Source organism: Nerophis lumbriciformis, linkage group LG08 (genome assembly GCF_033978685.3).
Source record: "Nerophis lumbriciformis linkage group LG08, RoL_Nlum_v2.1, whole genome shotgun sequence".
In the NCBI taxonomy this organism is placed as follows: Eukaryota; Metazoa; Chordata; class Actinopteri; order Syngnathiformes; family Syngnathidae; genus Nerophis; species Nerophis lumbriciformis.
The window spans coordinates 56,794,516-56,807,500 of NC_084555.2; the positions used below are offsets into that span (position 1 = coordinate 56,794,516).

At 40.7% G+C, this 12,985-nt stretch overlaps 1 protein-coding gene across 3 annotated transcripts in view; it reads right to left on the minus strand.

The window, feature by feature from the left end:
- Positions 1 to 12,985, minus strand: part of fndc3ba (fibronectin type III domain containing 3Ba) — a 200,357-nt gene that overhangs the window by 168,275 nt on the left and 19,097 nt on the right. Inside the window, exon 1 of one of the 3 annotated variants that reach the window (XM_061969218.1) lies at positions 7,487 to 8,358. The exons of 1 other annotated variant lie outside the window; for it this stretch is intronic. The gene's annotated coding sequence lies outside the window, so the exon portion shown is untranslated. Of the gene's footprint in view, positions 1 to 6,791; positions 7,359 to 7,486; positions 8,359 to 12,985 lie in introns of those variants that run through there. One more of the 3 variants, XM_061969220.1, reaches the window with a different exon arrangement.

The window sequence follows — 12,985 nt, forward strand, 5'->3', positions numbered from 1 at the left end:
CATCTTCAACTCACTTTCTGACAGTCTCTTCAGGATGCACCGTTTTGTGGGCGTGTCTTATTTACGTGCCTCCACTTGGACAGCATCTTCTCCTTGTTGTAGCGGTGTAGCGTGCAAGGACGGGAGGGGAAGAAGTGTCAAAAGATGGCGCTAACTGTTTTAATGACATTCACACTTTACTTCCCGTGAAAAACCGGAACTCTCTAATAAGTAAAGTCCCTTGGGTGAATAATGTAAAGTCACTACACCGGTATGTTTTAGTGCTTTCATGGTGAGTTTACCGACAGATATAAGTAAGAACTGTACACTACTTTATATTAGAAATGGCAACAGTGGAGGATGAATGTCACATAACAAGAAGATAGAGAAAAAGGAAGCCATCTACTGGTCACACTTATCATTACACCATGTACCAAATAAAATCGCTTCGAGGTTGGTAAGCAAAACCAGAACTATTCCGTACATTAGGCGCACCGGGCTATAAGGCGCACTGTCGAGTTTTGAGGGAAAAAAAGGAGTTTAAGTGCTGCCTTATAGTCGGGAAAATACGGTAATATAATAATTATGTCATTTATTTACATTTTATTTAGACCTATGTCCTACTCTTAATTGAAATGATGATGTACTATGTTCTTGACTAAATATGGGACTACATTTCTTATCATCTGCTATGACTATGAAGTTCCTTCAATCCTTGAATATTTCATTCATTCAAATAAAAACACCTCAAGCACGGTTTGGTTGAGATCAAAAAAATAAATCACTCTTGCTTTTAATGATGTCATAGCTCCGCCCCTCTAGTGGCTGACTTGGAGAAGTTGACGTGACAACAAAGATGGTGGACATCATTAAACACGATGGCTGTGGATAATAAAGAACTTCTGCAAGTTGTTGTGGAGAAGAGGAAGATGAGGAGGGGGAGTCCAGGCGAGAGGAAGGAGTAATGTAGGTCAGCATAAACAATCTAAAGAGTCAAACACAACAAGACAAATTGTGACTTCACAACAACACTCAACAATCCCAAGGTTGTTTCCAGCGGGACCAGCCAGGACCACCCGCTGACCACATCATGGTCACCACTACTTGTGTCCAATCATCATCATCATCATCATCACACCAGTTTGCACCAGGTGTTGTTGCTGTTGTGTGTCTGCTGCACAGGAAGTGGCGACTCTCCCACAAACACATGACCATGACTCACTCTTCTCTTTCGTCTTCTTCACTGCTTCCACATTTTCTTACCCCGTTTTTTTGTCCCTCTCTTACTCCCCCCGCCCCACACTATAACACCACTACAAATACAGTGGAACCTCAATTTACAAAACTCATTACTTCTTGAACATGGCTTGCAAACCAAAAAGTTGTATAGTGAAGCGGAGTTTCTCATAAGAATCAAAGTCAACATGAAAAATGGCTTCTATGCTCCACAAAAGGCCTTGTTTTAGTAACAACTGCACAAGGCCTCCAATTTTAACTTTTTAAGGTCAAGGCAAGTGTTGCCTTAGAGGAGGGATCATATTTTAGGGCACTAAGGCAAACATTATTTTCTTTCCAAAATATACTGTATATATGCATATATATATATATATATATATATATATATATATATATATATATATATATATATATATATATATATGTATGTGTAGGAAAAAAATCACAAGACTATTTCATCTCTACAGGCCTGTTTCATGAGGGGGGGTTCCCTCACTCATCAGGAGATTTTAATGGGAGCATTCACATACCATGGTTTATATAGGGCACAGAGTGGGTGGGTACAGGCTGGCGTAGGGGCGTGGTGATTGGCTCATGTGTTACCTAGGAGGTGTTTCCGTCTGTGGCGGCATGCTGTTACAATTTCGCTGCGCTTGTTGAGGGATGACAGGTCTGGACGGTAAATAATAAACAGTTTCTCTTTCAAGCATAGGTTGCATCTTTTATTACCACTATTGTAAGGTGTGCTGGATGCAAGAATTTGCCATGTTATTGAATATTCAACATTATTGTCTTTGAGGTCCCAAATGTGTTTGCTGAGTTCTGTGGTATTTCGCAGGTTTTTGTTCCTGAAAGAAGCCTTGTGATTGTTCCATCTGGTTTTGAATTCTCCCTCGGTTAATCCTACATATGTGTCGGATGTGTTAATGTCCTTGCGTATTACCTTAGATTGGTAGACAACTGATGTTTGTAAGCACCCCTCGTTGAGAGGGCAATCAGGTTTCTTTCGACAGTTACAGCCTTTGTTGGTTTTGGAGTCGCTCTGTCCGGGGGTCGACGGCTCATTTGCAATTGTTTTGTTGTGGTTTGAGATTATTTGTCGTATATTGTTCATGCAGCTGTAGCTCAATTTAATGTTGTTCTTGTTGAATACTTTTCTTAGGGTGTTGTCTTTGGGAAAGTGTTTGTCAATCAGATTGAGGAATTTGTGTCCAATGTTAGTTGAGACGTTTTTGCTGTATGGGGGGTTGTACCAGATGATGTCGTTTCGTTTTCTGTTCTTTTTTGGCTGGTTTCCTGGCGTGGGTTCATAGGTGAGGGTGAAATTGTATCCGCTTTCATCAAGGGCTTTTTGGTATGGGGGGGTTGCTTGGTCAAATTCAGCTTTGCTAGATGACAGCATCGATAGCCTTTTATTAATTCCGGTAGGTATTCTTTTCGTGGTGGTGGGTGGGTGGTTGCTGTCATGGTGCACGTATTGGAGTGTTGTGTTGGGTTTCGTGAATGGTTGGTAGCTGTTATTTCTCAGGTTGAAAGTGACGTCAAGGAAGTTGACGGTTTGCTTGTTGGCTTCAATCGTGATCCGTAGGCCGTTCTCTTTGAAAATTTGGCATATGCGCTTCTTGGTATTCTCGCTGCTCCTTGGCGAGGCGCGACACACTGCCAGTCCGTCATCACGGTAAATACCAAGGTTCAGATTGAAGCTAGCGAGCTGGGAGAGGAGGAAACTCCCAACGAGTTCACACGTTTCTGCTCCGTCAAAACTTCCCATAGTGACGTCAAATGTTGCATTGTTCTTTTTTTGCCATGGTGTACTGTTGTGGATGAGTATGGAGTTTTTTGCGTGGATGATGATGTTTCTTTCGTTGCCTGTGATTGAGTCGTAGTCTGAGGCGAAGTCTAGTGCTTGAGTCAGTAGGTCTTGCGTGATGGAAGGGTAAAATTCTTCGATATCGAAGGAGATAAAGTTGTGCTGTTGTTTGTCTTGGATGTTGTTGAACCATTTGATTACTGCTGCTGTATTTCTCCATTGGTTGAGTGGTGTTTTGTCCTTGATTTTTGTGTTGACTCTGTCCAGGATTATTTTGCTGATTTTTCCTATTTCAGATTTAGTTGGGTTTATTAGTCGGCATGTTGGGTTATTTGCGAAGTTGGGTTTGTGGTCCTTCAATGTGATGAAGGCTTCCTTGTTGGCTGTGGCGTCCACCCTGTCCTCAATGTCCAGTTCAGCCGCGATCCTTTTATTTTCCAGGTGGATGTTCTGTAAGGTGTTGGGTTGCGCTTTTTTGTATGATTTGGTGATGCTTCTGTCCAGTAAGGTGTGATGTTCTGGTATGTCCATTCTGTAGAAGTTTGTGGTTTTATCGGCAGCTATGATGAGGTTGTTTACTTTCTTGATGCGCTCCTTGTCATTTTTCAGCTTGGTGAGGAGTGGGTTGCGGATTGGCTTGAATTTGACTGATTGTATCATTTTGAGCATGTCGTTCTCAAAATCCTTTAGTTCCTCAACTGTGGGTGGGTTCTTGGTAGATTTGAATCCGTAAGTTTTCTTTTGCGTTCCTTTTGTTTCAGGGTGGAGGAAAAAATGTGCTTTCCACCGCATCCTTCTTAGGAAGTGTTCCGTCTTTTCTATGAGCCTTAGCTTGTAGTCATTCTGCGCGGGTATGGGAATGTTCTTCGTGGAGTAGTCGATGTTGAATTTTTCCATTTCTGATATATATATATATATATTTGGCCTACATTTCAGTACTGTTATTGCACTGGAGAATAATACAATGTGTTGATCAACTTGACATACATTTGCATCACTGAACTCAGAAAGCAATGTGGTCTACATACAACACATACAACAATGTGGTCTACATACAACACATACAACAATGTGGTCTACATACAACACATACAACAATGTGGTCTACATACAACACATACACCAATGTGGTCTACATACAACACATACACCAATGTGGTCTACATACAACACATACAACAATGTGGTCTACATACAACACATACAACAATGTGGTCTACATACAACACATACAACAATGTGGTCTACATACAACACATACACCAATGTGGTCTACATACAACACATACACCAATGTGGTCTACATACAACACATACAACAATGTGGTCTACATACAACACATACAACAATGTGGTCTACATACAACACATACAACAATGTGGTCTACATACAACACATACAACAATGTGGTCTACATACAACAATGTGGTCTACATACAACACACAAAGACAAAGTTTTGTTTCAAAGGGACAATTTATTTCAGGCCAGAACAAATTGACAAAACTATTTGAAATAGCTGCAACATAACATATATAAGTAACTAACATAATAGCATAATAACAACATAGCTGTAAACCTGGCTTCACCCAAGGAAGACACACATGACATACACAAAGCCTAACCAGGCATTTTTTTCTCTCTCAAGGAATTCGGAAATAAAATCATGTCTTCAGGAGATCAACACTGTACTGAAGCCCAGAACACTCGACACATTTCCTCAGTTTTAGTTTAGAGATAAGGAAAGATTGGCCTGGCCCACTAGGATCCCTCTTCATGTTTGTGAACTTTATAGTCTATACATTTAGAGTGATGTGATAATCAAACACTCTAGAAGTCTAGAATGAAAGAGTATATAAGAGAATTGACAGAGTGTGTGTACCTTCAGTGCTGAATGATGAGCAGAGACAAGAGTTTGGAGTGTTTTCTTTAGCTCACTTTCCATGTTTATGTGCTCACTGTCCAGGTACTTGGAACATTTTTTCCGTGCCATTTGCTGTTTGACGCCGGTATCATCCCACGGACCAGGGGGGGGGGGGGGGGGGGGGTTTGTATGGTATTTATTTTTATTTTTTTTGTCATAAAAAAATACAATCATGTGTGCTTACGGACTGTATCCCTGCAGACTGTATTGATATATATTGATATATAATGTAGGAACCAGAAATATTAATAACAGAAAGAAACAATCCTTTTGTGCGAATGAGTGTAAATGGGGGAGGGAGGTTTTTTGGGTTGGTGCACTAATTGTAAGTGTATCTTGTGTTTTTTATGTTGATTTAATAAAAAATAAAAAAATGTTTTTATTTTATTTTTTTATTTCTTGTGCGTCCCGGTACCAATCGATCCACGGACCGGTACCGGGCCGCGGCCCAGTGGTTGGGACCACTGTTCTAGCACATACGCTGCAATGGCTCTATCAATGTTGTCCTGGCTAGCAGTCCCTCCGTTAAAATCCTTAAGTGGAGGTGAAGTGGCATCGGAGTCTGTGTCTCTCTTTACTCGCTTCGTCGAAGCATGTTGCTTTTGTAGCTGTTTCAGCAGATTTGAATTGCTGTTTTGGGCAGCATTCCCGGGCGTGGTCATTGCTGCTGCTCACTGCTCCCCTCACCTCCCAGGGGGTGATCAAGGGTGATGGGTCAAATGCAGAGAATAATTTCGCCACACCTAGTGTGTGTCTGACAATCATTGGCACTTTAACTTTAAGTAGATGGGATCTTTGATCCAAGACACAACTTACATGTAACTAAAATGTTCTTTTCTTTGTGCTCGACAAAAGAAAAGTAGTGAGAATGTCTCCATGTTAAAAAACTCGACTTCTGGCTTCGCCATGATGTCTTGTTAGTTGTTATGAGAGTAGCGTGTGTGTGTGTGTGTGTGTGTGTGTGTGTGTGTGTGTGTGTGTGTGTGTGTGTGTGTGTGTGGCTCTTTAAGATATGACATCATGTGAGGTGAGTTACGTCAGTGAGTGAGTGGGCGAGAGAGGTGAGGGAGTGGCAACAGTGAGTGCGTGCAGGTGTTCTAGCTTGGTGGATGGCTGCGTGCGAGACACCAATAAAGTCACAAAGTTGCAACAAACCGCCGGCCTCGTCATTCACCCTCAAGTCCGGAGCTGTAAAGACCCACTGCCGCGAAGTGAAGGTTGTTAGCCCCGAAGTACATAGGCCCTGGAGGAACGTCTCCCCCTGCTCCTCAACGTCTCCCCCCCGCTCCTCAACCGTAGTTGAGGAGCGCGCCTCTTCTTTTCCTTGTGACACAGAAGGACGACACCGCAGCGCTCCAATAAAACACGCTCAGATCTTCTGTTTCTAGCCGATACTACATAAAAAATAACTTAAAATAACGCAGTAACGCATCATGTAGTAACGGTAACTGAGTTACTGAATATAAAAATTAACGCGTTAGATTGCTAGTTACCGCCGAAACTAACGGCGTTACAGTAACGCGTTAGTCCCAACACTGTATATATATATATATATATATATATATATATATATATATATATATATATATATATATATACACACATATAGATATATAGATATACTGTATATATATATATATATATATATATATATATATATATATATATATATATATTAGGGCTGTCAATGTTAACGCAATAACACGTTAACTATAAAATTCAATAACAGCCGATTAGTGCAAACAATTCCTTCTGCCGCGCCGTAGCGTGGGGAACTTGGCTGCAGTTCACTTGCTACTGATGAGCCACAAGCGAGCAGAAATGGACAAAAGAAAAAGTCTACCTTATGGACATATCAGGTTGAAAGCCATGGCAAGTCGTTCTTCTGAGAAGGACTATTTTTCGCCGTGAGAAGAGGCGACGTCCCTGCAGCAAACGCCTGCTGCGTGTGTCGTTCTGAGGTGGGTGGTGCTTCACTTCTGTGTTCAGATTACAGCTAAAGTGCAGTGATAACATAACATTTACATTGTTACTGTGACTGATACTCCTCTTTTTGCTGGAGCGCCGCCTTATTCTTAGTAAGTCAGATGACATAAAAGCTCAACATAAATGAAAGACGGTCGGCAGGATGTCGACAGGAGATTTTTTTTTATGGCAAACATCAAAACATGTCAAGACACTTTCTCAAAACAATCACACACTTTTCCGGCTTTATAATAAAAGCGCTACGCTATACATCCGGTTTAACTACATAATGTACGGACTTCAAATTAGTCAACACACCTAACAAAATGAAGTTATATAATAAATTGTAGCTTCCAGAAGAAAACAAGCATAGTCTGATGCTCTTTTTAGCTTTCATGGCCAATTCCATGCTCACAACGGGCGCAACTCCAGCAAGTGTTTCCTCCGTGCACACACATCTGCCTCTGTGCTTCACTCTCAGACACACAACACTAACAGAAGTGAACAACATTAACAGTGCTACAAAGAGAGATATAGGTTCTCCAGCATGTAAATAAAGCTGTAGTCACTCACCAATAGCCAAATGCAGATGTTGACCATAGCATTGAGTCCAGAAGTCAGCTGCCATATTCTTATGAAAAGCTTGTTGTGTTGCATCATTGTGCGTCACAGAAGCCTAGGTAACCCCCCACGGGGCGGGGTTGATCCAAAGGGAATGCCGTAACAAAGGCACATCAAAAGATACCGGTATGGCGGTATTGTCTCAAATATGTATTCTTTCAAAAATATACTGGTATTAACTATAATGTCAGTATAGCGCCCAGCCCTAACTAGCGTTAGCACAAACTAGCAGTGTGATGCAATCCTGTGTCACGGTAGTGCCTTCTTCGCTGTAATAAAAGCTCCGCTTTGGCATATTTTTCTGTCTCATCCCAATTAAAGACTTGCTGCGGAACAAAGCCCCCTTGGTTGATAAAATCCTCGAACTGAAGGGGCCGCAAGCTGGAGGCTAACTCGCAAAAATGGCAGCTCAAAGCCTTTGTGTAGCAAGTTGAAGATATACAGCGAGACTGTGAGAGTTTAACGCCTTTCTAAACACACAGAGTACGACTTACACAGGTACAACAATTGTGGAAAACACACGTTAGATGTCGTTGGCCGTGGAAGCTCTTGGAAATGTGAACAGGCTGTGAACAGAACGTGACATCGGGGGCCCCGCCTCTTCAAAGCGGCCATGCCCGCGTGTACAGGACGTGGTTTCATCAAAATGCCAGCACCCGGTGGCTTCAAGCAGCATGCCAAATGAATTCATTTGGCGTCAAGATTCGTAAACAGAAAAGGTTGCAAATAAAGGCGTTCGTAAATCGAGGTTCCACTGCGGTATCATTTGTCTATAAAGATGTTGTAAGTACACCTCTGCATAACATTGTGTCCTCCTTACAAACAATAAAAAAAACACAAAAAAGAAATGTAGGTCAACTAACAACAAAGAATAACTTTATTAATATTGTTTTAGTCAATTTACTTGGAAAAAAAAAATCTTAATACTCATTTAAAATAAAAACATTTTTGATTGACTTGAACCACTTGATAAAATTGTATTAGATAAACTCAATAAATAAATTGATCAGCAATAATTATTCGGGAGCACAATAAACAAAACAATTTAACCGACAAAACTAAAATGACTAAAATTATTTGTGCTGATGTTTTATGAGCACAGCTTTTCAACGCTGGGTTTGAAGCATGATACTGATAAAGCATTTTCTCCCCCCGCACCTCCCCACTATTTGGGAAGAACTGTTCCTTATTGGGTTGTCAACTTGTTTAGCAGCTTTTTAGGGTAACGTATGAAAATGTGATCAGTGCATTCTTCAAATGGAGTGTGTGACACTTTTCTTCTCATCTTTTCCTAAAACCTTGACATCTTTCGCCCTTCTTGATTACCTCTCTGGGAACTCTGAGGAAACTTTTGTTCCTGTCGCCATTTCAACGCTTCCAACAGCCTAAAACAACGCAAGCAAAAGGCAATTTTCTTGGGGAAAGGAAAAATGACGGCCAGAATGCTTTGGCCCACCACTGGGGGTCTTGGCGCTTGTCATTCCCGCTAAATTGTCCCACATGGCTGAGCGTGCTTAGTTTAAACAAACACAGCCACTTCCCCCTCAACACACACACACACACACACACACACACACGCACGCACACACACACACACACACACACACTCACAGTATAAATATACACATGCATAGAACACAGTGCAGTGAACAAAAGGCTCCCAGCTGAGCATTTCAGAAATGCAGATTCATCATTTTTGGACTATGATTCCATCCATAAGTATAATAAACCTCACTCAGCTGATGTTGACGGTCCCACACAGATAACAAAAAACTATATGTATATATATATATATATATATATATATATATATATATATATATATATATATATATATATATATATATATATATATATATATATACTGTATATATATATATATATATATACATACATACATGCACCTTATTGCTTTTTTATCCTGCACTACCATGAGCTTATGTAACGAAATTTCGTTCTTATCTGTGCTGTAAAGTTCAAATTTGAATGACAATAAAAAGGAAGTCTAGTCTAAATATATATATATATTTAGACTACACTTCCTTTTTATATATATATATATATATATATATATATATATATATATATATATATATATATGTCAAATGCAGAGAATAATTTCACCACACCTAGTGTGTGTGTGACAATCATTGGTACTTTAACTTAAATATATGTCTCTATTTCTGTCTATTTGTATTGCTAACTCCCTCTCTATCTATGTATCTCTCTCTCTACCACTCTATTTTTCTATCTCTCTCTCTAAATCTCTCTTTCTATATATATTTCCACATATATATCTATATGTCTGTCTATATATAGTAAGTATTACTGGTAACATTTCAATAATTATCCTTGCTTGTAATAACCCTAACCCTAACCCTTGTTAAAAATATATATAATAATATATTAATAAGCGGTATAAAAATGATGGATAAATGGAAAGAGGCTCTTTAAAGATGGCCGCCTAGATTTAATTCACATCCTAACCCTCTGCTGGTAGGACCCCCCACAAATCACTCACTCTCACACACACACACACACACACACACACACGCGCACACACACACACACACACACACACACACACGTCTACAGATGCCCCCCCCTCCTACCCCATGCCGCTGTGGGGTCAAAAGGTCACATTCCACCTCCTCAATCAGTCTCAGGATTTCACACATTGGTTCTAGGGTGCAGGAGTGTGTGTGTGTGTGTGTGTGTGTGTGCGTGCGTGTGTGTGTGTGCCACACGCACACGCACTCATTTCGCATGATTTTGAATAACTTGAAAAAAAAGTGACTCTTGTGCCTTTTCATGAAGATGAATAAACACTCATTCATAATTCATCATTCAACTACACTGGCAGGAGGGATAAGGCCTGTGTGTGTGTGTGTGTGTGTGTGTGTGTGTGTGTGTGTGTGTGTGTGTGTGTGTGTGTGTGTGTGTGTGTGTGTGTGTGTGTGTGTGTGTGTGTGTGTGTGTGTGTGTGTGTGTGTGTGTGTGTGTGTGTGTGAGTGAAGGACCATTCATAACTTTCTTGCACTGTGTGTGTGTGCATGTGTGTGTGAAGACTATTAGTCACACTTGCTTTAGAAACCTGTCGATATTACACACACACACACACACATACAAACAGTACAGTATATACACACACATACTGTATATACATATATATATATATACATATATATATATATATATACATATATATATATATATATATATATATATATATATATATATATATATATATATATATATATATATATATATATATATATATATATATATATATATATATATATATATATATATTCCCATACCCGCGCAGAATGACTACAAGCTAAGGCTCATAGAAAAGACGGAACACTTCCTAAGAAGGATGCGGTGGAAAGCACATTTTTTCCTCCACCCTGAAACAAAAGGAACGCAAAAGAAAACTTACGGATTCAAATCTACCAAGAACCCACCCACAGTTGAGGAACTAAAGGATTTTGAGAACGACATGCTCAAAATGATACAATCAGTCAAATTCAAGCCAATCCGCAACCCACTCCTCACCAAGCTGAAAAATGACAAGGAGCGCATCAAGAAAGTAAACAACCTCATCATAGCTGCCGATAAAACCACAAACTTCTACAGAATGGACATACCAGAACACCACACCTTACTGGACAGAAGCATCACCAAATCATACAAAAAAAGCGCAACCCAACACCTTACAGAACATCCACCTGGAAAATAAAAGGATCACGGCTGAACTGGACATTGAGGACAGGCTGGACGCCACAGCCAACAAGGAAGCCTTCATCACATTGAAGGACCACAAACCCAACTTCGCAAATAACCCAACATGCCGACTAATAAACCCAACTAAATCTGAAATAGGAAAAATCAGCAAAATAATCCTGGACAGAGTCAACACAAAAATCAAGGACAAAACACCACTCAACCAATGGAGAAATACAGCAGCAGTAATCAAATGGTTCAACAACATCCAAGACAAACAACAGCACAACTTTATCTCCTTTGATATCGAAGAATTTTACCCTTCCATCACGCAAGACCTACTGACTCAAGCACTAGACTTCGCCTCAGACTACGACTCAATCACAGGCAACGAAAGAAACATCATCATCCACGCAAAAAACTCCATTCTCATCCACAACAGTACACCATGGCAAAAAAAGAACAATGCAACATTTGACGTCACTATGGGAAGTTTTGACGGAGCAGAAACGTGTGAACTCGTTGGGAGTTTCCTCCTCTCCCAGCTCGCTAGCCTCAATCTGAACCTTGGTATTTACCGTGATGACGGACTGGCAGTGTGTCGCGCCTCGCCAAGGAGCAGCGAGAATACCAAGAAGCGCATATGCCAAATTTTCAAAGAGAACGGCCTACGGATCACGATTGAAGCCAACAAGCAAACCGTCAACTTCCTCGACGTCACTTTCAACTTGAGAAATAACAGCTACCAACCATTCACGAAACCCAACACAACACTCCAATACGTGCACCATGACAGCAACCACCCACCCACCACCACGAGAAGAATACCTACCGGAATCAATAAAAGGCTATCGATGCTGTCATCTAGCAAAGCTGAATTTGACCAAGCAACCCCCCCGTACCAAAAAGCCCTTGATGAAAGCGGATACAATTTCACCCTCACCTATGAACCCACGCCAGGAAACCAACCAAAAAAGAACAGAAAACGAAACAACATCATCTGGTACAACCCCCCATACAGCAAAAACGTCTCAACTAACATTGGCCACAAATTCCTCACTCTGATTGACAAACACTTTCCCAAAGACAACACCCTAAGAAAAGTATTCAACAAGAACAACATTAAATTGAGCTACAGCTGTATGAACAATATACGACAAATTATCTCAAACCACAACAAAACAATTGCAAATGAGCCGTCGGCCCCCGGACAGAGCGACCCCAAAACCAACAAAGGCTGCAACTGCCGCAAGAAACCTGATTGCCCTCTCAACGGGGGGTGCTTACAAACATCAGTTGTTTACCAATCTAAGGTAACACGCAAGGACATTAACACATCCGACACATATGTAGGATTAACCGAGGGAGAGTTTAAAACCAGATGGAACAATCACAAGGCTTCTTTCAGGAACCAAAACCTGCGGAATACCACAGAACTCAGCAAACACATTTGGGACCTCAAAGACAATAATGTTGAATATTCAATAACATGGCAAATTCTTGCATCCAGCACACCTTACAATAGTGGTAATAAAAGATGCAACCTATGCTTGAAAGAGAAACTGTTTATTATTTACCGTCCAGACCTGTCATCCCTCAACAAGTGCAGCGAAATTGTATCAGCATGCCGCCACAGACGGAAACACCTCCTAGGTAACACATGAGCCAATCACCACGCCCCTACGCCAGCCTGTACCTACCCACTCTGTGCCCTATATAAACCAT